Genomic DNA, 25,442 nt, shown 5'->3' with positions numbered 1-25,442 from the left:
CGTTAGATCTGTTGGAATCAGTTTTAGTTTTCTTAAGTAGGAGCCCATCCAGTAACGTACCAAGGCTTTGGTCTTGGTAGTACTGGATGGGCCCACAGCATTTTCCATGTGCAATGATGTGTATCTTGCGCCTAAAACAGTTTCAGATATGATTCTTGAATTGAAAAAATATAAAATGGCGTAAGATTTAAATAACTGCTTTAAAATTTACACTGTGGTTAAGATATTTCTTGTGAGTGAGGCTCCTCCTTCACTCCAGTGGGTGAGGGTTGGAGGGGAAGAGCCTCCCTTCCCGGCCGACGTCTGGGTGTCGGTCGTTCCTGGAGTCTGCCATTAAAAGTTCGCTTCTCACGAGGTGTTGACTGCAAAACAATATTTAAAAAGGACAATTCATTCGGGGAGCCCGAGGGGAAGACTCGAGGCTCCTCCAGTGAAGAACTGTCAGAGAGAGCCTCAGGCCTTCCCCGCTTCTCTGATAAAACGGAGGAATCCGACAGCTCTGAAGCTAGTCTTTTTGCTTGTTGGCCGCTTGGTGGGATGGGTTCTTCTTCAGGTTCAGGTGATGGTAGGCTGACTTCCAGGTGAGTGCACCCTTCGCTTGCCAGCAGACCACTCTGAGTCATGGATTCTGGGGCCTCTGTAAGCCCCTCCCTCTGTCCCGCCTCACCTGTTTCTCCTCCAATCACAGGTTTTGGCGGGAGATTTGAATTATTTTGGGTCTCAACAGCCATATTGGCCCCAGCATTTTCCTCTCCATTTTTCTGTTCTTTTCCAGCCTTTAGCTTGTTGGCAAAGGATTTCGGGCAGTCTCTGAAGAGATGGTTTGAGTCTCCACAGAGGTTGCACTTTCTGCCATTGGTACATTGTTCAAAAGTATGTCCAATTTCTCTACATTTCCGACACACAGTCTGCTGACATGCCTCTGCCAGGTGCCCGTGCTCTCCACACTTGCGGCAGAGCTTGGGCTGACCCTGGTAGTGTATGTAGCCTCGGTTTTCTCCCAGAACTATCATTGATGGGAGATGTTTCAGACCCTGGAAGCCCTGAGGGTCCTGCCATTGCTGGATGGGGACCCTCCAGGCGCAGTTCCAGATGCCATCTTCATCCCTCACCTTCATAGCCTGGCCTTTAACCGTGCAATATCTTCCCAGCCAAAAGCAAATGTCATCTGCGGTCACTGTCTCATTAAACATTCTAACAATAACGGTTTTAGCCGCATTGTCAGTCAGTTTTTCAACGTTGAACACAGGCAACTGGGATTTCACATCTTCATAACGCGTCCAAAATTCTCTCAGAGTTGCAGCAGACTGGAAACTTACATCATAGCCTTTGTTGTAAGGCAGTGCCAAAATGCAGTTGAGGTCATCAGGTTTAAATTGAAGGATTTTTTGGATGATTTTTCTGGAAAAATCCAATCTGGACAGTCCCAGTGACTCACCCTCCATTTCCTTATATGTGAAACGCACACTGTGGTGCCTCCGCATACCGGCATAGCTGGCCGACATGGTGGAGGCACCACCAACTGAAATTTTCCTGCTCAATGAGAGTTTTAAAACAAATAAATACTTAAAAAAGCAATAAATACAAAAAATAAAACTTACCTTGCACTGCTGCGGGGATAAGAAATTTTAAAATACACTGAAAGGCGTAGGAAATTTCCTCCCGAATGTTGGCAGAATTCTATGCACCTGAAGCATACAATTCTCCACCCAAAGGAGGTGACCGCAGTCTTAGCCAAAAGGCCGAGAAGCGATGCCGATGGGCGCTCGTAGGGGAGGAGGGCACTTCCGGCATGACAAGCTAAAGGACCGGTTGCACGCATGTTCGAATAAAATGTAGACGGAACAAACATAGCGTCAGTTATCACCCTTATATCCATTCGCTTAGACAATAGAAAGTGTTTGAATGTGCTGAAGAAGAAATGTGCCCGTGACCCTGATCGGAGACCCCCAGCGAGCCCCGGGTCCTGGAGGTGCCTGGAAGCGCCAACAGCGACCCTGCAGATGTTCACGTTAATCCTGCAAGAATGTGTCAAGAAAAGAACTCGTAAAACAATGAAAGTAATTACTCTCACACACACACACACACACATAGACAAACAGACACAGCTTGCACAACTGCCTCCCCCCAGTTTTGCACGACCATGCCGTAGGGGACCCCTGAAAGAGAATAAAACGAGAGGGGCGTGAACTGCATATTCACAGTGGAGCGGCATGCCACTGGGTATGTGGTTTCACTGTCCTCGCTGCGAGTAACTTTGAATATTGTTGTCTGTCTCTTCTGTATTCCTGCATCTGAGTGTTTTTTTTTACAAGTGTCACAGGAGTTTGAACCTGACAACCCACTGACTCATGACGACCTCGCATGTCTACACGTGTCAGGGTTAAACATATTGGCCTCTCATGTTACATGGTGTGACTAGGCACGTGGAGTCAGTACTCCAGTCTCCCCATTGAACGTCTGCAGCAACTGCACTAAGCCACTTGCTGCCGCTGCCTTTGCTCAGAATGAAGTCACACGAGAGCCACACAGACCGACTCCTTGAGACAACCAGAGTACGTTCTCTGAATTTGGACACAGGTCCAGTGGCTGGGCTTGTTGCGGGCGACCTGATGAGACCACCACTTAGCATGTGGCATGTGCGAGAGACTCCTCCGGGCGAGACCGCTCCAATTCATACTTACCTGGCAGGGGAGATACCATGATCAAGAAGGTGGTTCACCCAGGGCGAGGCTCAGCCATTGCACATGGGCTGAGCTGACCTCTGCGAATTCCCCAAATGTGGGAATCTCGACTGCATAATTTGTGATAGTGGGGGACTGCGTCCGCGCTCTCCCCTGATCCCGTGTTTAAAACAAGAGGCAGGTGCAGCGCCGTGCCGAGCTCCTTGGCTTGCGAGTGCAGCCGGACTCGAGCAAGAAACGACCAGGCCAGCACTACCAACGCTTGCTGGAAAGGTCTGCCCGTCCGCGGGAGACAACCAACCAACCAACCAGCCGAGAGGCCGATCTGCTCTCAGTCAGGAAACCTCAATGAAAAACGGCAACCAGGCAGAGAAAGGGGCGTCGGCCAAGCGCCTCCACTTTACCAGCACACCGGAACCACTGGCCACAGTGGACCAGGTGGCCGTCAGAAACAACCGTCCAACTCAAGCGGAAGCGGCTCAAATTGCTGATGTCGCTCTCAGCGGCCTTCCCAGCCGCACAGGCAACTGCTTCGGATCTTTATGTCCAAGGAAGGCAAGCAGCGACACCCAAGATGGAAGCCACAACATTGTGGTTCATGGTAAACCTACCCGCACAGGCCAGCTCCTGCACTTTGAGTCCCTTCGCCCACTGGAACCCGAGCCAGAAGCTGTCAGAAGCGCAAACAAGAGAGCAGAAAATACCGGGTCACTCACTCACCGAGGGTGGCAGACGCACAATTTACAGGCTCTGACCGCCTGTGGCTATCCCACGTGGTTTTTGTTTTTGTTTTTTTTCCTTTTTTTGTCATAGCCAACACACAAAGGGCCACCAAACCCGACCCTGAGAAGCCAAACGGAAGACGGAAAAGCCCCTTATGCCACTGGTTTGTGGAGGAAACTTGGAAGGCCTCCACCAGACAAGATCATCGTGTCAGATTCCATCCAGCGGTTGATCAATGCGACACTCACAGGGCCCCGGGAAGCGCGCACGAAACCTGAGCATCAGGAGCCGGTGGGAGACTGCAGGAGGCAAGGCTGACAAAAAGTGGCTGACACCCTCTGGAGACCGGCTGCTGCGAGGGAAACGGGGTCCACGGAGTGCGCAGACACAGTGCCCCGCTACCACGAGCCATTTCCTCTGCAGAATTACTGCTCAGGGGGCACCAAACGTGAGCACGTTCAGTGCATTTCTTTCAGCATCATCCACAAGATGCACCCTGCCAGAGTCTGCTGTTGCTGTTTACACAAGAAGGAGAAGTGCACCGTTCCTGGAAGCGCTGCAATACCAGGTCGATGCGTGGAGCGGATGGCGCAAGCCCCAATCGCAGCTCCCTGTTCCAAAAAGCAATTTAATATTTAGTCCCCTGTTGGGGGACGTATCAGATATTAAACTGATAAGAACAGATACTACACTTGATCTTAGCCAAAAGGCCGAGAAGCGATGCCGATGGGCGCTCGTAGGGGAGGAGGGCACTTCCGGCATGACAAGCTAAAGGACCGGTTGCACGCATGTTCGAATAAAATGTAGACGGAACAAACATAGCGTCAGTTATCACCCTTATATCCATTCGCTTAGACAATAGAAAGTGTTTGAATGTGCTGAAGAAGAAATGTGCCCGTGACCCTGATCGGAGACCCCCAGCGAGCCCCAGGTCCTGGAGGTGCCTGGAAGCGCCAACAGCGACCCTGCAGATGTTCACGTTAATCCTGCAAGAATGTGTCAAGAAAAGAACTCGTAAAACAATGAAAGTAATTACTCTCACACACACACACACATAGACAAACAGACACAGCTTGCACAACTGCCTCCCCCCAGTTTTGCACGACCATGCCGTAGGGGACCCCTGAAAGAGAATAAAACGAGAGGGGCGTGAACTGCATATTCACAGTGGAGCGGCATGCCACTGGGTATGTGGTTTCACTGTCCTCGCTGCGAGTAACTTTGAATATTGTTGTCTGTCTCTTCTGTATTCCTGCATCTGAGTGTTTTTTTTTACAAGTGTCACAGGAGTTTGAACCTGACAACCCACTGACTCATGACGACCTCGCATGTCTACACGTGTCAGGGTTAAACATAGTGGCCTCTCATGTTACATGGTGTGACTAGGCACGTGGAGTCAGTACTCCAGTCTCCCCATTGAACGTCTGCAGCAACTGCACTAAGCCACTTGCTGCCGCTGCCTTTGCTCAGAATGAAGTCACACGAGAGCCACACAGACCGACTCCTTGAGACAACCAGAGTACGTTCTCTGAATTTGGACACAGGTCCAGTGGCTGGGCTTGTTGCGGGCGACCTGATGAGACCACCACTTAGCATGTGGCATGTGCGAGAGACTCCTCCGGGCGAGACCGCTCCAATTCATACTTACCTGGCAGGGGAGATACCATGATCAAGAAGGTGGTTCACCCAGGGCGAGGCTCAGCCATTGCACATGGGCTGAGCTGACCTCTGCGAATTCCCCAAATGTGGGAATCTCGACTGCATAATTTGTGATAGTGGGGGACTGCGTCCGCGCTCTCCCCTGATCCCGTGTTTAAAACAAGAGGCAGGTGCAGCGCCGTGCCGAGCTCCTTGGCTTGCGAGTGCAGCCGGACTCGAGCAAGAAACGACCAGGCCAGCACTACCAACGCTTGCTGGAAAGGTCTGCCCGTCCGCGGGAGACAACCAACCAACCAGCCGAGAGGCCGATCTGCTCTCAGTCAGGAAACCTCAATGAAAAACGGCAACCAGGCAGAGAAAGGGGCGTCGGCCAAGCGCCTCCACTTTACCAGCACACCGGAACCACTGGCCACAGTGGACCAGGTGGCCGTCAGAAACAACCGTCCAACTCAAGCGGAAGCGGCTCAAATTGCTGATGTCGCTCTCAGCGGCCTTCCCAGCCGCACAGGCAACTGCTTCGGATCTTTATGTCCAAGGAAGGCAAGCAGCGACACCCAAGATGGAAGCCACAACATTGTGGTTCATGGTAAACCTACCCGCACAGGCCAGCTCCTGCACTTTGAGTCCCTTCGCCCACTGGAACCCGAGCCAGAAGCTGTCAGAAGCGCAAACAAGAGAGCAGAAAATACCGGGTCACTCACTCACCGAGGGTGGCAGACGCACAATTTACAGGCTCTGACCGCCTGTGGCTATCCCACGTGGTTTTTGTTTTTGTTTTTTTTCCTTTTTTTGTCATAGCCAACACACAAAGGGCCACCAAACCCGACCCTGAGAAGCCAAACGGAAGACGGAAAAGCCCCTTATGCCACTGGTTTGTGGAGGAAACTTGGAAGGCCTCCACCAGACAAGATCATCGTGTCAGATTCCATCCAGCGGTTGATCAATGCGACACTCACAGGGCCCCGGGAAGCGCGCACGAAACCTGAGCATCAGGAGCCGGTGGGAGACTGCAGGAGGCAAGGCTGACAAAAAGTGGCTGACACCCTCTGGAGACCGGCTGCTGCGAGGGAAACGGGGTCCACGGAGTGCGCAGACACAGTGCCCCGCTACCACGAGCCATTTCCTCTGCAGAATTACTGCTCAGGGGGCACCAAACGTGAGCACGTTCAGTGCATTTCTTTCAGCATCATCCACAAGATGCACCCTGCCAGAGTCTGCTGTTGCTGTTTACACAAGAAGGAGAAGTGCACCGTTCCTGGAAGCGCTGCAATACCAGGTCGATGCGTGGAGCGGATGGCGCAAGCCCCAATCGCAGCTCCCTGTTCCAAAACGCAATTTAATATTTAGTCCCCTGTTGGGGGACGTATCAGATATTAAACTGATAAGAACAGATACTACACTTGATCTTAGCCAAAAGGCCGAGAAGCGATGCCGATGGGCGCTCGTAGGGGAGGAGGGCACTTCCGGCATGACAAGCTAAAGGACCGGTTGCACGCATGTTCGAATAAAATGTAGACGGAACAAACATAGCGTCAGTTATCACCCTTATATCCATTCGCTTAGACAATAGAAAGTGTTTGAATGTGCTGAAGAAGAAATGTGCCCGTGACCCTGATCGGAGACCCCCAGCGAGCCCCGGGTCCTGGAGGTGCCTGGAAGCGCCAACAGCGACCCTGCAGATGTTCACGTTAATCCTGCAAGAATGTGTCAAGAAAAGAACTCGTAAAACAATGAAAGTAATTACTCTCACACACACACACACACACATAGACAAACAGACACAGCTTGCACAACTGCCTCCCCCCAGTTTTGCACGACCATGCCGTAGGGGACCCCTGAAAGAGAATAAAACGAGAGGGGCGTGAACTGCATATTCACAGTGGAGCGGCATGCCACTGGGTATGTGGTTTCACTGTCCTCGCTGCGAGTAACTTTGAATATTGTTGTCTGTCTCTTCTGTATTCCTGCATTTGAGTGTTTTTTTTTACAAGTGTCACGGGAGTTTGAACCTGACAACCCACTGACTCATGACGACCTCGCATGTCTACACGTGTCAGGGTTAAACATATTGGCCTCTCATGTTACATGGTGTGACTAGGCACGTGGAGTCAGTACTCCAGTCTCCCCATTGAACGTCTGCAGCAACTGCACTAAGCCACTTGCTGCCGCTGCCTTTGCTCAGAATGAAGTCACACGAGAGCCACACAGACCGACTCCTTGAGACAACCAGAGTACGTTCTCTGAATTTGGACACAGGTCCAGTGGCTGGGCTTGTTGCGGGCGACCTGATGAGACCACCACTTAGCATGTGGCATGTGCGAGAGACTCCTCCGGGCGAGACCGCTCCAATTCATACTTACCTGGCAGGGGAGATACCATGATCAAGAAGGTGGTTCACCCAGGGCGAGGCTCAGCCATTGCACATGGGCTGAGCTGACCTCTGCGAATTCCCCAAATGTGGGAATCTCGACTGCATAATTTGTGATAGTGGGGGACTGCGTCCGCGCTCTCCCCTGATCCCGTGTTTAAAACAAGAGGCAGGTGCAGCGCCGTGCCGAGCTCCTTGGCTTGCGAGTGCAGCCGGACTCGAGCAAGAAACGACCAGGCCAGCACTACCAACGCTTGCTGGAAAGGTCTGCCCGTCCGCGGGAGACAACCAACCAACCAACCAGCCGAGAGGCCGATCTGCTCTCAGTCAGGAAACCTCAATGAAAAACGGCAACCAGGCAGAGAAAGGGGCGTCGGCCAAGCGCCTCCACTTTACCAGCACACCGGAACCACTGGCCACAGTGGACCAGGTGGCCGTCAGAAACAACCGTCCAACTCAAGCGGAAGCGGCTCAAATTGCTGATGTCGCTCTCAGCGGCCTTCCCAGCCGCACAGGCAACTGCTTCGGATCTTTATGTCCAAGGAAGGCAAGCAGCGACACCCAAGATGGAAGCCACAACATTGTGGTTCATGGTAAACCTACCCGCACAGGCCAGCTCCTGCACTTTGAGTCCCTTCGCCCACTGGAACCCGAGCCAGAAGCTGTCAGAAGCGCAAACAAGAGAGCAGAAAATACCGGGTCACTCACTCACCGAGGGTGGCAGACGCACAATTTACAGGCTCTGACCGCCTGTGGCTATCCCACGTGGTTTTTGTTTTTGTTTTTTTTCCTTTTTTTGTCATAGCCAACACACAAAGGGCCACCAAACCCGACCCTGAGAAGCCAAACGGAAGACGGAAAAGCCCCTTATGCCACTGGTTTGTGGAGGAAACTTGGAAGGCCTCCACCAGACAAGATCATCGTGTCAGATTCCATCCAGCGGTTGATCAATGCGACACTCACAGGGCCCCGGGAAGCGCGCACGAAACCTGAGCATCAGGAGCCGGTGGGAGACTGCAGGAGGCAAGGCTGACAAAAAGTGGCTGACACCCTCTGGAGACCGGCTGCTGCGAGGGAAACGGGGTCCACGGAGTGCGCAGACACAGTGCCCCGCTACCACGAGCCATTTCCTCTGCAGAATTACTGCTCAGGGGGCACCAAACGTGAGCACGTTCAGTGCATTTCTTTCAGCATCATCCACAAGATGCACCCTGCCAGAGTCTGCTGTTGCTGTTTACACAAGAAGGAGAAGTGCACCGTTCCTGGAAGCGCTGCGACACCAGGTCGATGCGTGGAGCGGATGGCGCAAGCCCCAATCGCAGCTCCCTGTTCCAAAAAGCAATTTAATATTTAGTCCCCTGTTGGGGGACGTATCAGATATTAAACTGATAAGAACAGATTTTTTTTTTTTGAAACTGTTTATTGACACTAATACAAAATTTCACCACATTTCATTATTTTTGAAAACTGCCCTTTAAAAAAAAGGTAAAATACACACCACATTTAATATAAAAGTGTTCAATTAACTTTTGTTTTTGTTAAAAACTAGTGCTACGGGCAGTAAAATGTGTAAAATTTGTACAAAACATTTTAAAATATCATAAAAAAGAAGCTTCAATGTCTTCTGCTCTACAGGAGCGCAGTGAGTCCTTATCAATAGTCTCTACATCCCACTCTCCCAGACAGCTAATCTCCAGGACACTGTCGGGGTACCCTCAGATCCTTATCCTTCTTCTCTTTCTCCTCCTTCTTCTCTCGGAGAGTCAGGCTGCCGCTGCCGAGACCTTTTCCGTGAAGCTCCGGGTGCCACCTCCGGGTGGGCACAGACGATTCTTCTTTGTGGCTGTGTCCTTGGCCCGCCGCTTGCAGCTGTGAGGGTTGCTGCAGCCATTCGGATCACAGCCACGGGGGGGATCTGTCTGTGCCTCCTTACCAGCAAGTTGCGGGAGGTCCAGATGGCGTCTTTGATGGCGGCGAGGGCGAGCCACTGCTTTCCGAAGTCTTTGTCGGTTGACTTCTGGTGGCTCACCCCGTACAGCACAAGCTGTTCATTTAGGACCTCCCTTGCTGGCAAGTCCGGGAAATTTAGGTCGCCGGCTGTCGCCCACAGGTCTACGGCAGCACTGCACTCCCAGAGGAGGTGCCTCACCGACTCTGGTGCGCCACAACCCGGTCGGGGGCAAGTTGGGTTCGCTGACATTCCTCGGGAGTGCATAACAGACCTGACTGGGAGGATCTCGTGGGCCACCATCCATGACAGGTCCCGAAGTCTGTTTGGAAGAGCAGGATGGTTCACGTTGCGCCAAACCGATGTGGGCTCGCCGAATGCAAGCCCGCGCACTGGACTCACTGGGTCCCGCTCCTGCACAACAGAAATGACAGAGCGATGATTTTTTAAAATGTCAACTGTTTGTCTTTCCAAATTAAAATGTTTTAAAAAAGTCCTTATAAATATATATGCCGGTGGTAAGTTAAAAGCCACAGGTATCGTTAGATCTGTTGGAATCAGTTTTAGTTTTCTTAAGTAGGAGCCCATCCAGTATCGTACCAAGGCTTTGGTCTTGGGAGTACTGGATGAGCCCACTGCATTTTCCAGGTGCAATGCTATGTATCTTGCGCCTAAAAACAGTTTCAGATCTGGTATTGCTTTTCCACCTTTTTCTTTTGCCTTTTTGAGAGTATCTCTTCTCACTCTCTCCCACTTGGAGCCCCAAAGGAAATAAAAAATGGCTCGATCTAGTTCTAAAAGCACATGTCTTTTGGGGATAAAAACAGAGCTGATCAGTAAAAGCAAAGGTAAAATCACAGCTTTTATGATTAAAACCTTTCCCTCTAAAGTCAGTTGTCTTAGTCCCCAAAAGCCCAGTCTTTGTCTCACTTTCCCTACCACGTCTCCCCAGTTGGTTTCCCCTCCCCCTTCCTTGCCAAATTTAATTCCCAGTATTTTTTGGTCAGTCTGTGTCACAGTCAGGGGAAGTCCTATTTTCTCTGTTGCCGTCCAGGGTCCGTAAAATTGGGCTTGGGTCTTATCCCTATTGAGTTTGGACCCAGAGGCCCCTCCAAACCAGTCAGTCAGGTCCAGTGTTCTGTTAACTGATGTAATATTTGTGCATAAAATGTTAAAATCGTCCATGTATAAAATGCATTTTGTCGTCAGTCCCCCTGGAATAGTCACCCCGTTGATCCATTTGTCCCTTCTCAAAATCTGTGCCAGGGGTTCTATACATAAAATATACAGGAGGGCAGATAACGGACATCCCTGACGGACGCCACAGTTGATTTTAACTGCTTTTGTCAGATTCCCGTTAACCACAAATTTGCTGGTAATATCCTGGTACAGCAGTCCCACCCACGCTACGAACCTTTTTGGAAAACCCACTTTTTGCAGTACCCTAAAAAGGTACTGGTGCGAGACCCGATCAAAGGCTTTCTCAAAGTCTAAATTTAGTACTACTAGCCGAATATTTCTGTCTCTCGCAAGACAGATGGTGTCACGGATCAGCATGAGGCTGTCTGTGATCTTCCTCCCAGGGATGGCACAGGTTTGATCCGGGTTGATCAAGTCGTCTAAAACCATGGTCATACGTGTGGCTAAAAGTTTGCTAAAAAGTTTACAGTCACAGTTTAAAAGGGTGATCGGTCTCCAGTTTTTCAAGTCGGTCTTGTCTTTAGTTTTGTAAAGGAGTGTCACTATCCCTACTCTAAAACTGTCAGGTAGTCGGCTACTTTGGTCAAATTCATTAAAAACAGTGAGTAAGTCTGGTGCTAAAATGTCCCAAAAAGTTAAATAAAATTCCAAGGGAAGTCCATCCTCCCCGGGGGACTTCCCTTTCTTAAAAGCCCTGATACATTTATTTAACTCTTCGTGACTAAAATCCTGTGTTAAAACTATGTTTTCATCCACTGTTTTTTCCATAAAATCTAGTGCTCTTGAGATGACCTCTGGGTTTGTATTTTTGATTTCATATAGTTCTTGGTAGAAGAATTCTACCGTTTCATTTATCTCATTTTTTGTCTCCACCATGTACCCGTCTTTGTTTTTTAATTTAAAAATACCTCCTGCTTTGCTCATAATCTTTTTAAAGAAGTACCGGGTACATTTTTCTCCTTCTTCAATTTCTTTTTCCTTACTCCTTAGAAGCACCCCTTTACTTTTAATTTCCGCTAAGGCAGCCATTTCATTTTTTACCTGTTTGATTTCTTCATTAAAATTCAGCCCTTTTTGTGTTAAGTAAAAATAACGTTGTAAACGTTTTTGCAGTCCCAGCATGCATCTCTTTTCTTTATTACATTTTTTTCGCCCTGCTTTTTTAAAAAAGGTCCGGGTCCTTGCCTTCACCATTTCCCACCACTGTGCTCGTGACTCATGCAAGTCTTGAAGGGTCTGCCAGTCCCTGAACCGCTCCCTGTACTGGTTGACCAAATCTTGATCTTCCAGCAGGGAGCAGTTCAGTTTCCACAGACCTCTTCCCACCGCTGCACCAGACGGGAGCGAAAGAGTGCAGGTGAGAACCAGGTGGTCAGAGAAGAAAACAGGGGTCAATCTAGCATCAGTAGGGGCCCAGTCCCGTGTGAATATATAATCTATGCGAGAGGCTCTGGTGCTGTCACCACTGAACCAGGTGAAGCCCTCCTCTCTGGGATGCATGGCTTTATAACAGTCATGTAAGTTAAAATCCCTACTCATGTCCTGTAATAAAACTGATGTTTTATCTACTTTAAAATCTTCCCCCACCCCCTTTCTGTCTTTCCTACTTAAAATACAATTAAAATCCCCACCCACTATAAAAGGTACCCGGCCTAGCATGTGGGACTGCAAGTTTTCTAAAAAATCATACCTTTCATTTTTGTCGTTAGAACCATAAATATTTAAGAGGTTAAAATCCTGTCCCATAAAAGTCAAATGTGTTAATAGTGCTCGCCCTTCCCTCACCACAGTGCTCCCCTTTACCGTGACATGTGGGTTTTTAATTAAAATGGCCACGCCATCATTTTTATTTTCATTTGACCCACTCCATAAGGATGTTTGTGGCCACATTTCTTCCCACTGCTTGTAGTTTGTTAAAAAGGGCAAACCACATTCTTGTAATAAAAACACATCTGACTTAAAAGTTTGAAGGAAGGATAAAACACTTTGAGCTCTAACTTTCGACTTCACACTTCTCACATTGATGGTAGAGAAGGTGAGAGTCATAAGTATGTTTTTAAAATTAAAAAAACAAACTTAAAAGGGCCTAAAAGTTAAATAATTGCTCTAAAATTTATACTGTGACTATGAGATTTCTTGTGAGTGAGGCTCCTCCTTCACTCCAGTGGGTGAGGGTTGGAGGGGAAGAGCCTCCCTTCCAGGCCGACGTCTGGGTGTCGGTCGTTCCTGGAGTCTGCCATTAAAAGTTCGCTTCTCACGAGGGGTTGACTGCAAAACAATATTTAAAAAGGACAATTCATTCGGGGAGTCCGAGGGGAAGACTCGAGGCTCCTCCAGTGAAGAACTGTCAGAGAGAGCCTCAGGCCTTCCCCGCTTCTCTGATAAAACAGAGGAATCCGACAGCTCTGAAGCTAGTCTTTTTGCTTGTTGGCCGCTTGGTGGGATGGGTTCTTCTTCAGATTCAGGTGATGGTAGGCTGACTTCCAGGTGAGTGCACTCTTCGCCTGCCAGCAGACCACTCTGAGTCATGGATTCTGGGGCCTCTGTAAGCCCCTCCCTCTGTCCCGCCTCACCTGTTTCTCCTCCAATCACAGGTTTTGGCGGGAGATTTGAATTATTTTGGGTCTCAACAGCCATATTGGCCCCAGCATTTTCCTCTCCATTTCTCTTTTCTTTTCCAGCCTTTAGCTTGTTGGCAAAGGATTTCGGGCAGTCTCTGAAGAGATGGTTTGAGTCTCCACAGAGGTTGCACTTTCTGCCATTGGTACATTGTTCAAAAGTATGTCCAATTTCTCTACATTTCCGACACACAGTCTGCTGACATGCCTCTGCCAGGTGCCCGTGCTCTCCACACTTGCGGCAGAGCTTGGGCTGACCCTGGTAGTGTATGTAGCCTCGGTTTTCTCCCAGAACTATCATTGATGGGAGATGTTTCAGACCCTGGAAGCCCTGAGGGTCCTGCCATTGCTGGATGGGGACCCTCCAGGCGCAGTTCCAGATGCCGTCTTCATCCCTCACCTTCATAGCCTGGCCTTTAACCGTGCAATATCTTCCCAGCCAAAAGCAAATGTCATCTGCGGTCACTGTCTCATTAAACATTCTAACAATAACGGTTTTAGCCGCATTGTCAGTCAGTTTTTCAACGTTGAACACAGGCAACTGGGATTTCACATCTTCATAACGCGTCCAAAATTCTCTCAAAGTTGCAGCAGACTGGAAACTTACATCATAGCCTTTGTTGTAAGGCAGTGCCAAAATGCAGTTGAGGTCATCAGGTTTAAATTGAAGGATTTTTTGGATGATTTTTCTGGAAAAATCCAATCTGGACAGTCCCAGTGACTCACCCTCCATTTCCTTATATGTGAAACGCACACTGTGGTGCCTCCGCATACCGGCATAGCTGGCCGACATGGTGGAGGCACCACCAACTGAAATTTTCCTGCTCAATGAGAGATTTAAAACAAATAAATACTTAAAAAAGCAATAAATACAAAAAATAAAACTTACCTTGAACTGCTGCGGGAATAAGAAAAGTTAAAATACACTGAAAAGCGTAGGAAATTTCCTCCCGAATGTTGGCAGAATTCTATGCACCTGAAGCATACAATTCTCCACCCAAAGGAGGTGACCGCAGTCTTAGCCAAAAGGCCGAGAAGCGATGCCGATGGGCGCTCGTAGGGGAGGAGGGCACTTCCGGCATGACAAGCTAAAGGACCGGTTGCACGCATGTTCGAATAAAATGTAGACGGAACAAACATAGCGTCAGTTATCACCCTTATATCCATTCGCTTAGACAATAGAAAGTGTTTGAATGTGCTGAAGAAGAAATGTGCCCGTGACCCTGATCGGAGACCCCCAGCGAGCCCCGGGTCCTGGAGGTGCCTGGAAGCGCCAACAGCGACCCTGCAGATGTTCACGTTAATCCTGCAAGAATGTGTCAAGAAAAGAACTCGTAAAACAATGAAAGGAATTACTCTCACACACACACACACACACATAGACAAACAGACACAGCTTGCACAACTGCCTCCCCCCAGTTTTGCACGACCATGCCGTAGGGGACCCCTGAAAGAGAATAAAACGAGAGGGGCGTGAACTGCATATTCACAGTGGAGCGGCATGCCACTGGGTATGTGGTTTCACTGTCCTCGCTGCGAGTAACTTTGAATATTGTTGTCTGTCTCTTCTGTATTCCTGCATTTGAGTGTTTTTTTTTACAAGTGTCACAGGAGTTTGAACCTGACAACCCACTGACTCATGACGACCTCGCATGTCTACACGCGTCAGGGTTAAACATATTGGCCTCTCATGTTACATGGTGTGACTAGGCACGTGGAGTCAGTACTCCAGTCTCCCCATTGAACGTCTGCAGCAACTGCACTAAGCCACTTGCTGCCGCTGCCTTTGCTCAGAATGAAGTCACACGAGAGCCACACAGACCGACTCCTTGAGACAACCAGAGTACGTTCTCTGAATTTGGACACAGGTCCAGTGGCTGGGCTTGTTGCGGGCGACCTGATGAGACCACCACTTAGCATGTGGCATGTGCGAGAGACTCCTCCGGGCGAGACCGCTCCAATTCATACTTACCTGGCAGGGGAGATACCATGATCAAGAAGGTGGTTCACCCAGGGCGAGGCTCAGCCATTGCACATGGGCTGAGCTGACCTCTGCGAATTCCCCAAATGTGGGAATCTCGACTGCATAATTTGTGATAGTGGGGGACTGCGTTCGCGCTCTCCCCTGATCCCGTGTTTAAAACAAGAGGCAGGTGCAGCGCCGTGCCGAGCTCCTTGGCTTGCGAGTGCAGCCGGACTCGAGCAAGAAACGACCAGGCCAGCACTACCAACGCTTGCTGGAAAGGTCTGCCCGTCCGCGGGAGACAACCAACCAACCAGCCGAGAGGCCGATCTGCTCTCAGTCAGGAAACCTCAATGAAAAACGGCAACCAGGCAGAGAAAGGGGCGTCGGCCAAGCGCCTCCACTTTACCAGCACACCGGAACCACTGGCCACAGTGGACCAGGTGGCCGTCAGAAACAACCGTCCAACTCAAGCGGAAGCGGCTCAAATTGCTGATGTCGCTCTCAGCGGCCATCCCAGCCGCAGAGGCAACTGCTTCGGATCTTTATGTCCAAGGAAGGCAAGCAGCGACACCCAAGATGGAAGCCACAACATTGTGGTTCATGGTAAACCTACCCGCACAGGCCAGCTCCTGCACTTTGAGTCCCTTCGCCCACTGGAACCCGAGCCAGAAGCTGTCAGAAGCGCAAACAAGAGAGCAGAAAATACCGGGTCACTCACTCACCGAGGGTGGCAGACGCACAATTTACAGGCTCTGACCGCCTGTGGCTATCCCACGTGGTTTTTGTTTTTGTTTTTTTTCCTCTTTTTGTCATAGCCAACACACAAAGGGCCACCAAACCCGACCCTGAGAAGCCAAACGGAAGACGGAAAAGCCCCTTATGCCACTGGTTTGTGGAGGAAACTTGGAAGGCCTCCACCAGACAAGATCATCGTGTCAGATTCCATCCAGCGGTTGATCAATGCGACACTCACAGGGCCCCGGGAAGCGCGCACGAAACCTGAGCATCAGGAGCCGGTGGGAGACTGCAGGAGGCAAGGCTGACAAAAAGTGGCTGACACCCTCTGGAGACCGGCTGCTGCGAGGGAAACGGGGTCCACGGAGTGCGCAGACACAGTGCCCCGCTACCACGAGCCATTTCCTCTGCAGAATTACTGCTCAGGGGGCACCAAACGTGAGCACGTTCAGTGCATTTCTTTCAGCATCATCCACAAGATGCACCCTGCCAGAGTCTGCTGTTGCTGTTTACACAAGAAGGAGAAGTGCACCGTTCCTGGAAGCGCTGCAATACCAGGTCAATGCGTGGAGCGGATGGCGCAAGGCCCAATCGCAGCTCCCTGTTCCAAAAAGCAATTTAATATTTAGTCCCCTGTTGGGGGACGTATCAGATATTAAACTGATAAGAACAGATACTACACTTGATCTTAGCCAAAAGGCCGAGAAGCGATGCCGATGGGCGCTCGTAGGGGAGGAGGGCACTTCCGGCATGACAAGCTAAAGGACCGGTTGCACGCATGTTCGAATAAAATGTAGACGGAACAAACATAGCGTCAGTTATCACCCTTATATCCATTCGCTTAGACAATAGAAAGTGTTTGAATGTGCTGAAGAAGAAATGTGCCCGTGACCCTGATCGGAGACCCCCAGCGAGCCCCGGGTCCTGGAGGTGCCTGGAAGCGCCAACAGCGACCCTGCAGATGTTCACGTTAATCCTGCAAGAATGTGTCAAGAAAAGAACTCGTAAAACAATGAAAGTAATTACTCTCTCACACACACACACACACACACACACACACACACACACATAGACAAACAGACACAGCTTGCACAACTGCCTCCCCCCAGTTTTGCACGACCATGCCGTAGGGGACCCCTGAAAGAGAATAAAACGAGAGGGGCGTGAACTGCATATTCACAGTGGAGCGGCATGCCACTGGGTATGTGGTTTCACTGTCCTCGCTGCGAGTAACTTTGAATATTGTTGTCTGTCTCTTCTGTATTCCTGCATTTGAGTGTTTTTTTTTACAAGTGTCACAGGAGTTTGAACCTGACAACCCACTGACTCATGACGACCTCGCATGTCTACACGCGTCAGGGTTAAACATATTGGCCTCTCATGTTACATGGTGTGACTAGGCACGTGGAGTCAGTACTCCAGTCTCCCCATTGAACGTCTGCAGCAACTGCACTAAGCCACTTGCTGCCGCTGCCTTTGCTCAGAATGAAGTCACACGAGAGCCACACAGACCGACTCCTTGAGACAACCAGAGTACGTTCTCTGAATTTGGACACAGGTCCAGTGGCTGGGCTTGTTGCGGGCGACCTGATGAGACCACCACTTAGCATGTGGCATGTGCGAGAGACTCCTCCGGGCGAGACCGCTCCAATTCATACTTACCTGGCAGGGGAGATACCATGATCAAGAAGGTGGTTCACCCAGGGCGAGGCTCAGCCATTGCACATGGGCTGAGCTGACCTCTGCCAATTCCCCAAATGTGGGAATCTCGACTGCATAATTTGTGATAGTGGGGGACTGCGTTCGCGCTCTCCCCTGATCCCGTGTTTAAAACAAGAGGCAGGTGCAGCGCCGTGCCGAGCTCCTTGGCTTGCGAGTGCAGCCGGACTCGAGCAAGAAACGACCAGGCCAGCACCACCAACGCTTGCTGGAAAGGTCTGCCCGTCCGCGGGAGACAACCAACCAACCAGCCGAGAGGCCGATCTGCTCTCAGTCAGGAAACCTCAATGAAAAACGGCAACCAGGCAGAGAAAGGGGCGTCGGCCAAGCGCCTCCACTTTACCAGCACACCGGAACCACTGGCCACAGTGGACCAGGTGGCCGTCAGAAACAACCGTCCAACTCAAGCGGAAGCGGCTCAAATTGCTGATGTCGCTCTCAGCGGCCTTCCCAGCCGCAGAGGCAACTGCTTCGGATCTTTATGTCCAAGGAAGGCAAGCAGCGACACCCAAGATGGAAGCCACAACATTGTGGTTCATGGTAAACCTACCCGCACAGGCCAGCTCCTGCACTTTGAGTCCCTTCGCCCACTGGAACCCGAGCCAGAAGCTGTCAGAAGCGCAAACAAGAGAGCCGAAAATACCGGGTCACTCACTCACCGAGGGTGGCAGACGCACAATTTACAGGCTCTGACCGCCTGTGGCTATCCCACGTGGTTTTTGTTTTTGTTTTTTTTTCCTTTTTTTGTCATAGCCAACACACAAAGGGCCACCAAACCCGACCCTGAGAAGCCAAACGGAAGACGGAAAAGCCCCTTATGCCACTGGTTTGTGGAGGAAACTTGGAAGGCCTCCACCAGACAAGATCATCGTGTCAGATTCCATCCAGCAGTTGATCAATGCGACACTCACAGGGCCCCGGGAAGCGCGCACGAAACCTGAGCATCAGGAGCCGGTGGGAGACTGCAGGAGGCAAGGCTGACAAAAAGTGGCTGACACCCTCTGGAGACCGGCTGCTGCGAGGGAAACGGGGTCCACGGAGTGCGCAGACACAGTGCCCCGCTACCACGAGCCATTTCCTCTGCAGAATTACTGCTCAGGGGGCACCAAACGTGAGCACGTTCAGTGCATTTCTTTCAGCATCATCCACAAGATGCACCCTGCCAGAGTCTGCTGTTGCTGTTTACACAAGAAGGAGAAGTGCACCGTTCCTGGAAGCGCTGCAATACCAGGTCGATGCGTGGAGCGGATGGCGCAAGCCCCAATCGCAGCTCCCTGTTCCAAAAAGCAATTTAATATTTAGTCCCCTGTTGGGGGACGTATCAGATATTAAACTGATAAGAACAGATACTACACTTGATCTTAGCCAAAAGGCCGAGAAGCGATGCCGATGGGCGCTCGTAGGGGAGGAGGGCACTTCCGGCATGACAAGCTAAAGGACCGGTTGCACGCATGTTCGAATAAAATGTAGACGGAACAAACATAGCGTCAGTTATCACCCTTATATCCATTCGCTTAGACAATAGAAAGTGTTTGAATGTGCTGAAGAAGAAATGTGCCCGTGACCCTGATCGGAGACCCCCAGCGAGCCCCGGGTCCTGGAGGTGCCTGGAAGCGCCAACAGCGACCCTGCAGATGTTCACGTTAATCCTGCAAGAATGTGTCAAGAAAAGAACTCGCAAAACAATGAAAGTAATTACTCTCTCTCACACACACACACACACACACACACACACACATAGACAAACAGACACAGCTTGCACAACTGCCTCCCCCCAGTTTTGCACGACCATGCCGTAGGGGACCCCTGAAAGAGAATAAAACGAGAGGGGCGTGAACTGCATATTCACAGTGGAGCGGCATGCCACTGGGTATGTGGTTTCACTGTCCTCGCTGCGAGTAACTTTGAATATTGTTGTCTGTCTCTTCTGTATTCCTGCATTTGAGTGTTTTTTTTTACAAGTGTCACAGGAGTTTGAACCTGACAACCCACTGACTCATGACGACCTCGCATGTCTACACGCGTCAGGGTTAAACATATTGGCCTCTCATGTTACATGGTGTGACTAGGCACGTGGAGTCAGTACTCCAGTCTCCCCATTGAACGTCTGCAGCAACTGCACTAAGCCACTTGCTGCCGCTGCCTTTGCTCAGAATGAAGTCACACGAGAGCCACACAGACCGACTCCTTGAGACAACCAGAGTACGTTCTCTGAATTTGGACACAGGTCCAGTGGCTGGGCTTGTTGCGGGCGACCTGATGAGACCACCACTTAGCATGTGGCATGTGCGAGAGACTCCTCCGGGCGAGACCGCTCCAATTCATACTTACCTGGCAGGGGAGATACCATGATCAAGAAGGTGGTTCACCCAGGGCGAGGCTCAGCCATTGCACATGGGCTGAGCTGACCTCTGCGAATTCCCCAAATGTGGGAATCTCGACTGCATAATTTGTGATAGTGGGGGACTGCGTTCGCGCTCTCCCCTGATCCCGTGTTTAAAACAAGAGGCAGGTGCAGCGCCGTGCCGAGCTCCTTGGCTTGCGAGTGCAGCCGGACTCGAGCAAGAAACGACCAGGCCAGCACCACCAACGCTTGCTGGAAAGGTCTGCCCGTCCGCGGGAGACAACCAACCAACCAGCCGAGAGGCCGATCTGCTCTCAGTCAGGAAACCTCAATGAAAAACGGCAACCAGGCAGAGAAAGGGGCGTCGGCCAAGCGCCTCCACTTTACCAGCACACCGGAACCACTGGCCACAGTGGACCAGGTGGCCGTCAGAAACAACCGTCCAACTCAAGCGGAAGCGGCTCAAATTGCTGATGTCGCTCTCAGCGGCCTTCCCAGCCGCAGAGGCAACTGCTTCGGATCTTTATGTCCAAGGAAGGCAAGCAGCGACACCCAAGATGGAAGCCACAACATTGTGGTTCATGGTAAACCTACCCGCACAGGCCAGCTCCTGCACTTTGAGTCCCTTCGCCCACTGGAACCCGAGCCAGAAGCTGTCAGAAGCGCAAACAAGAGAGCCGAAAATACCGGGTCACTCACTCACCGAGGGTGGCAGACGCACAATTTACAGGCTCTGACCGCCTGTGGCTATCCCACGTGGTTTTTGTTTTTGTTTTTTTTTCCTTTTTTTGTCATAGCCAACACACAAAGGGCCACCAAACCCGACCCTGAGAAGCCAAACGGAAGACGGAAAAGCCCCTTATGCCACTGGTTTGTGGAGGAAACTTGGAAGGCCTCCACCAGACAAGATCATCGTGTCAGATTCCATCCAGCAGTTGATCAATGCGACACTCACAGGGCCCCGGGAAGCGCGCACGAAACCTGAGCATCAGGAGCCGGTGGGAGACTGCAGGAGGCAAGGCTGACAAAAAGTGGCTGACACCCTCTGGAGACCGGCTGCTGCGAGGGAAACGGGGTCCACGGAGTGCGCAGACACAGTGCCCCGCTACCACGAGCCATTTCCTCTGCAGAATTACTGCTCAGGGGGCACCAAACGTGAGCACGTTCAGTGCATTTCTTTCAGCATCATCCACAAGATGCACCCTGCCAGAGTCTGCTGTTGCTGTTTACACAAGAAGGAGAAGTGCACCGTTCCTGGAAGCGCTGCAATACCAGGTCGATGCGTGGAGCGGATGGCGCAAGCCCCAATCGCAGCTCCCTGTTCCAAAAAGCAATTTAATATTTAGTCCCCTGTTGGGGGACGTATCAGATATTAAACTGATAAGAACAGATACTACACTTGATCTTAGCCAAAAGGCCGAGAAGCGATGCCGATGGGCGCTCGTAGGGGAGGAGGGCACTTCCGGCATGACAAGCTAAAGGACCGGTTGCACGCATGTTCGAATAAAATGTAGACGGAACAAACATAGCGTCAGTTATCACCCTTATATCCATTCGCTTAGACAATAGAAAGTGTTTGAATGTGCTGAAGAAGAAATGTGCCCGTGACCCTGATCGGAGACCCCCAGCGAGCCCCGGGTCCTGGAGGTGCCTGGAAGCGCCAACAGCGACCCTGCAGATGTTCACGTTAATCCTGCAAGAATGTGTCAAGAAAAGAACTCGTAAAACAATGAAAGTAATTACTCTCTCACACACACACACACACACACACACACACACACACACATAGACAAACAGACACAGCTTGCACAACTGCCTCCCCCCAGTTTTGCACGACCATGCCGTAGGGGACCCCTGAAAGAGAATAAAACGAGAGGGGCGTGAACTGCATATTCACAGTGGAGCGGCATGCCACTGGGTATGTGGTTTCACTGTCCTCGCTGCGAGTAACTTTGAATATTGTTGTCTGTCTCTTCTGTATTCCTGCATTTGAGTGTTTTTTTTTACAAGTGTCACAGGAGTTTGAACCTGACAACCCACTGACTCATGACGACCTCGCATGTCTACACGCGTCAGGGTTAAACATATTGGCCTCTCATGTTACATGGTGTGACTAGGCACGTGGAGTCAGTACTCCAGTCTCCCCATTGAACGTCTGCAGCAACTGCACTAAGCCACTTGCTGCCGCTGCCTTTGCTCAGAATGAAGTCACACGAGAGCCACACAGACCGACTCCTTGAGACAACCAGAGTACGTTCTCTGAATTTGGACACAGGTCCAGTGGCTGGGCTTGTTGCGGGCGACCTGATGAGACCACCACTTAGCATGTGGCATGTGCGAGAGACTCCTCCGGGCGAGACCGCTCCAATTCATACTTACCTGGCAGGGGAGATACCATGATCAAGAAGGTGGTTCACCCAGGGCGAGGCTCAGCCATTGCACATGGGCTGAGCTGACCTCTGCGAATTCCCCAAATGTGGGAATCTCGACTGCATAATTTGTGATAGTGGGGGACTGCGTTCGCGCTCTCCCCTGATCCCGTGTTTAAAACAAGAGGCAGGTGCAGCGCCGTGCCGAGCTCCTTGGCTTGCGAGTACAGCCGGACTCGAGCAAGAAACGACCAGGCCAGCACTACCAACGCTTGCTGGAAAGGTCTGCCCGTCCGCGGGAGACAACCAACCAACCAGCCGAGAGGCCGATCTGCTCTCAGTCAGGAAACCTCAATGAAAAACGGCAACCAGGCAGAGAAAGGGGCGTCGGCCAAGCGCCTCCACTTTACCAGCACACCGGAACCACTGGCCACAGTGGACCAGGTGGCCGTCAGAAACAACCGTCCAACTCAAGCGGAAGCGGCTCAAATTGCTGATGTCGCTCTCAGCGGCCATCCCAGCCGCAGAGGCAACTGCTTCGGATCTTTATGTCCAAGGAAGGCAAGCAGCGACACCCAAGATGGAAGCCACAACATTGTGGTTCATGGTAAACCTACCCGCACAGGCCAGCTCCTGCACTTTGAGTCCCTTCGCCCACTGGAACCCGAGCCAGAAGCTGTCAGAAGCGCAAACAAGAGAGCAGAAAATACCGGGTCACTCACTCACCGAGGGTGGCAGACGCACAATTTACAGGCTCTGACCGCCTGTGGCTATCCCACGTGGTTTTTGTTTTTGTTTTTTTTCCTCTTTTTGTCATAGCCAACACACAAAGGGCCACCAAACCCGACCCTGAGAAGCCAAACGGAAGACGGAAAAGCCCCTTATGCCACTGGTTTGTGGAGGAAACTTGGAAGGCCTCCACCAGACAAGATCATCGTGTCAGATTCCATCCAGCAGTTGATCAATGCGACACTCACAGGGCCCCGGGAAGCGCGCACGAAACCTGAGCATCAGGAGCCGGTGGGAGACTGCAGGAGGCAAGGCTGACAAAAAGTGGCTGACACCCTCTGGAGACCGGCTGCTGCGAGGGAAACGGGGTCCACGGAGTGCGCAGACACAGTGCCCCGCTACCACGAGCCATTTCCTCTGCAGAATTACTGCTCAGGGGGCACCAAACGTGAGCACGTTCAGTGCATTTCTTTCAGCATCATCCACAAGATGCACCCTGCCAGAGTCTGCTGTTGCTGTTTACACAAGAAGGAGAAGTGCACCGTTCCTGGAAGCGCTGCAATACCAGGTCGATGCGTGGAGCGGATGGCGCAAGCCCCAATCGCAGCTCCCTGTTCCAAAAAGCAATTTAATATTTAGTCCCCTGTTGGGGGACGTATCAGATATTAAACTGATAAGAACAGATACTACACTTGATCTTAGCCAAAAGGCCGAGAAGCGATGCCGATGGGCGCTCGTAGGGGAGGAGGGCACTTCCGGCATGACAAGCTAAAGGACCGGTTGCACGCATGTTCGAATAAAATGTAGACGGAACAAACATAGCGTCAGTTATCACCCTTATATCCATTCGCTTAGACAATAGAAAGTGTTTGAATGTGCTGAAGAAGAAATGTGCCCGTGACCCTGATCGGAGACCCCCAGCGAGCCCCGGGTCCTGGAGGTGCCTGGAAGCGCCAACAGCGACCCTGCAGATGTTCACGTTAATCCTGCAAGAATGTGTCAAGAAAAGAACTCGTAAAACAATGAAAGTAATTACTCTCTCACACACACACACACACACACACACACACACACACACACACATAGACAAACAGACACAGCTTGCACAACTGCCTCCCCCCAGTTTTGCACGACCATGCCGTAGGGGACCCCTGAAAGAGAATAAAACGAGAGGGGCGTGAACTGCATATTCACAGTGGAGCGGCATGCCACTGGGTATGTGGTTTCACTGTCCTCGCTGCGAGTAACTTTGAATATTGTTGTCTGTCTCTTCTGTATTCCTGCATTTGAGTGTTTTTTTTTACAAGTGTCACAGGAGTTTGAACCTGACAACCCACTGACTCATGACGACCTCGCATGTCTACACGCGTCAGGGTTAAACATATTGGCCTCTCATGTTACATGGTGTGACTAGGCACGTGGAGTCAGTACTCCAGTCTCCCCATTGAACGTCTGCAGCAACTGCACTAAGCCACTTGCTGCCGCTGCCTTTGCTCAGAATGAAGTCACACGAGAGCCACACAGACCGACTCCTTGAGACAACCAGAGTACGTTCTCTGAATTTGGACACAGGTCCAGTGGCTGGGCTTGTTGCGGGCGACCTGATGAGACCACCACTTAGCATGTGGCATGTGCGAGAGACTCCTCCGGGCGAGACCGCTCCAATTCATACTTACCTGGCAGGGGAGATACCATGATCAAGAAGGTGGTTCACCCAGGGCGAGGCTCAGCCATTGCACATGGGCTGAGCTGACCTCTGCGAATTCCCCAAATGTGGGAATCTCGACTGCATAATTTGTGATAGTGGGGGACTGCGTTCGCGCTCTCCCCTGATCCCGTGTTTAAAACAAGAGGCAGGTGCAGCGCCGTGCCGAGCTCCTTGGCTTGCGAGTGCAGCCGGACTCGAGCAAGAAACGACCAGGCCAGCACCACCAACGCTTGCTGGAAAGGTCTGCCCGTCCGCGGGAGACAACCAACCAACCAGCCGAGAGGCCGATCTGCTCTCAGTCAGGAAACCTCAATGAAAAACGGCAACCAGGCAGAGAAAGGGGCGTCGGCCAAGCGCCTCCACTTTACCAGCACACCGGAACCACTGGCCACAGTGGACCAGGTGGCCGTCAGAAACAACCGTCCAACTCAAGCGGAAGCGGCTCAAATTGCTGATGTCGCTCTCAGCGGCCTTCCCAGCCGCAGAGGCAACTGCTTCGGATCTTTATGTCCAAGGAAGGCAAGCAGCGACACCCAAGATGGAAGCCACAACATTGTGGTTCATGGTAAACCTACCCGCACAGGCCAGCTCCTGCACTTTGAGTCCCTTCGCCCACTGGAACCCGAGCCAGAAGCTGTCAGAAGCGCAAACAAGAGAGCCGAAAATACCGGG

The 25,442-nt window shown here is 51.2% G+C and overlaps 14 non-coding genes and 1 pseudogene across 14 annotated transcripts; 8 read left to right on the top strand and 7 right to left on the bottom strand.

Annotated features, from left to right (window-relative positions):
- Positions 1–2,676: 2,676 nt before the first annotated feature.
- LOC131126853 (U1 spliceosomal RNA) lies at positions 2,677–2,840 on the top strand. The gene has a single exon (XR_009129371.1). It is a non-coding gene; the product is annotated as a U1 spliceosomal RNA (small nuclear RNA).
- Positions 2,841–3,938: 1,098 nt separating this feature from the next.
- On the bottom strand, positions 3,939–4,129 carry LOC131126904 (U2 spliceosomal RNA). Its single transcript, XR_009129419.1, has one exon. It is a non-coding gene; the product is annotated as a U2 spliceosomal RNA (small nuclear RNA).
- Positions 4,130–5,047: 918 nt separating this feature from the next.
- On the top strand, positions 5,048–5,211 carry LOC131126852 (U1 spliceosomal RNA). Its single transcript, XR_009129370.1, has one exon. It is a non-coding gene; the product is annotated as a U1 spliceosomal RNA (small nuclear RNA).
- Positions 5,212–6,305: 1,094 nt separating this feature from the next.
- Positions 6,306–6,496, bottom strand: LOC131126935 (U2 spliceosomal RNA). Its single transcript, XR_009129449.1, has one exon. It is a non-coding gene; the product is annotated as a U2 spliceosomal RNA (small nuclear RNA).
- Positions 6,497–7,418: 922 nt separating this feature from the next.
- Positions 7,419–7,582, top strand: LOC131126850 (U1 spliceosomal RNA). Its single transcript, XR_009129368.1, has one exon. It is a non-coding gene; the product is annotated as a U1 spliceosomal RNA (small nuclear RNA).
- Positions 7,583–8,680: 1,098 nt separating this feature from the next.
- Positions 8,681–8,853, bottom strand: LOC131126968 (U2 spliceosomal RNA; annotated as a pseudogene).
- A 6,311-nt stretch (positions 8,854–15,164) lies between these two features.
- LOC131126816 (U1 spliceosomal RNA) lies at positions 15,165–15,328 on the top strand. The gene has a single exon (XR_009129335.1). It is a non-coding gene; the product is annotated as a U1 spliceosomal RNA (small nuclear RNA).
- Positions 15,329–16,422: 1,094 nt separating this feature from the next.
- On the bottom strand, positions 16,423–16,613 carry LOC131126945 (U2 spliceosomal RNA). The gene has a single exon (XR_009129459.1). It is a non-coding gene; the product is annotated as a U2 spliceosomal RNA (small nuclear RNA).
- Positions 16,614–17,555: 942 nt separating this feature from the next.
- On the top strand, positions 17,556–17,719 carry LOC131126862 (U1 spliceosomal RNA). The gene has a single exon (XR_009129380.1). It is a non-coding gene; the product is annotated as a U1 spliceosomal RNA (small nuclear RNA).
- A 1,095-nt stretch (positions 17,720–18,814) lies between these two features.
- Positions 18,815–19,005, bottom strand: LOC131126902 (U2 spliceosomal RNA). Its single transcript, XR_009129417.1, has one exon. It is a non-coding gene; the product is annotated as a U2 spliceosomal RNA (small nuclear RNA).
- Positions 19,006–19,943: 938 nt separating this feature from the next.
- On the top strand, positions 19,944–20,107 carry LOC131126815 (U1 spliceosomal RNA). The gene has a single exon (XR_009129334.1). It is a non-coding gene; the product is annotated as a U1 spliceosomal RNA (small nuclear RNA).
- Positions 20,108–21,202: 1,095 nt separating this feature from the next.
- Positions 21,203–21,393, bottom strand: LOC131126901 (U2 spliceosomal RNA). The gene has a single exon (XR_009129416.1). It is a non-coding gene; the product is annotated as a U2 spliceosomal RNA (small nuclear RNA).
- Positions 21,394–22,335: 942 nt separating this feature from the next.
- LOC131126814 (U1 spliceosomal RNA) lies at positions 22,336–22,499 on the top strand. Its single transcript, XR_009129333.1, has one exon. It is a non-coding gene; the product is annotated as a U1 spliceosomal RNA (small nuclear RNA).
- A 1,094-nt stretch (positions 22,500–23,593) lies between these two features.
- On the bottom strand, positions 23,594–23,784 carry LOC131126900 (U2 spliceosomal RNA). Its single transcript, XR_009129415.1, has one exon. It is a non-coding gene; the product is annotated as a U2 spliceosomal RNA (small nuclear RNA).
- Positions 23,785–24,730: 946 nt separating this feature from the next.
- Positions 24,731–24,894, top strand: LOC131126813 (U1 spliceosomal RNA). The gene has a single exon (XR_009129332.1). It is a non-coding gene; the product is annotated as a U1 spliceosomal RNA (small nuclear RNA).
- The last annotated feature ends 548 nt before the right edge of the window (positions 24,895–25,442 follow it).

The sequence above is a fragment of the Doryrhamphus excisus genome, chromosome 3 (assembly GCF_030265055.1).
Source record: "Doryrhamphus excisus isolate RoL2022-K1 chromosome 3, RoL_Dexc_1.0, whole genome shotgun sequence".
NCBI lineage: Eukaryota > Metazoa > Chordata > Actinopteri > Syngnathiformes > Syngnathidae > Doryrhamphus > Doryrhamphus excisus.
This window is presented reverse-complemented; position numbering and strand designations above follow the sequence as displayed.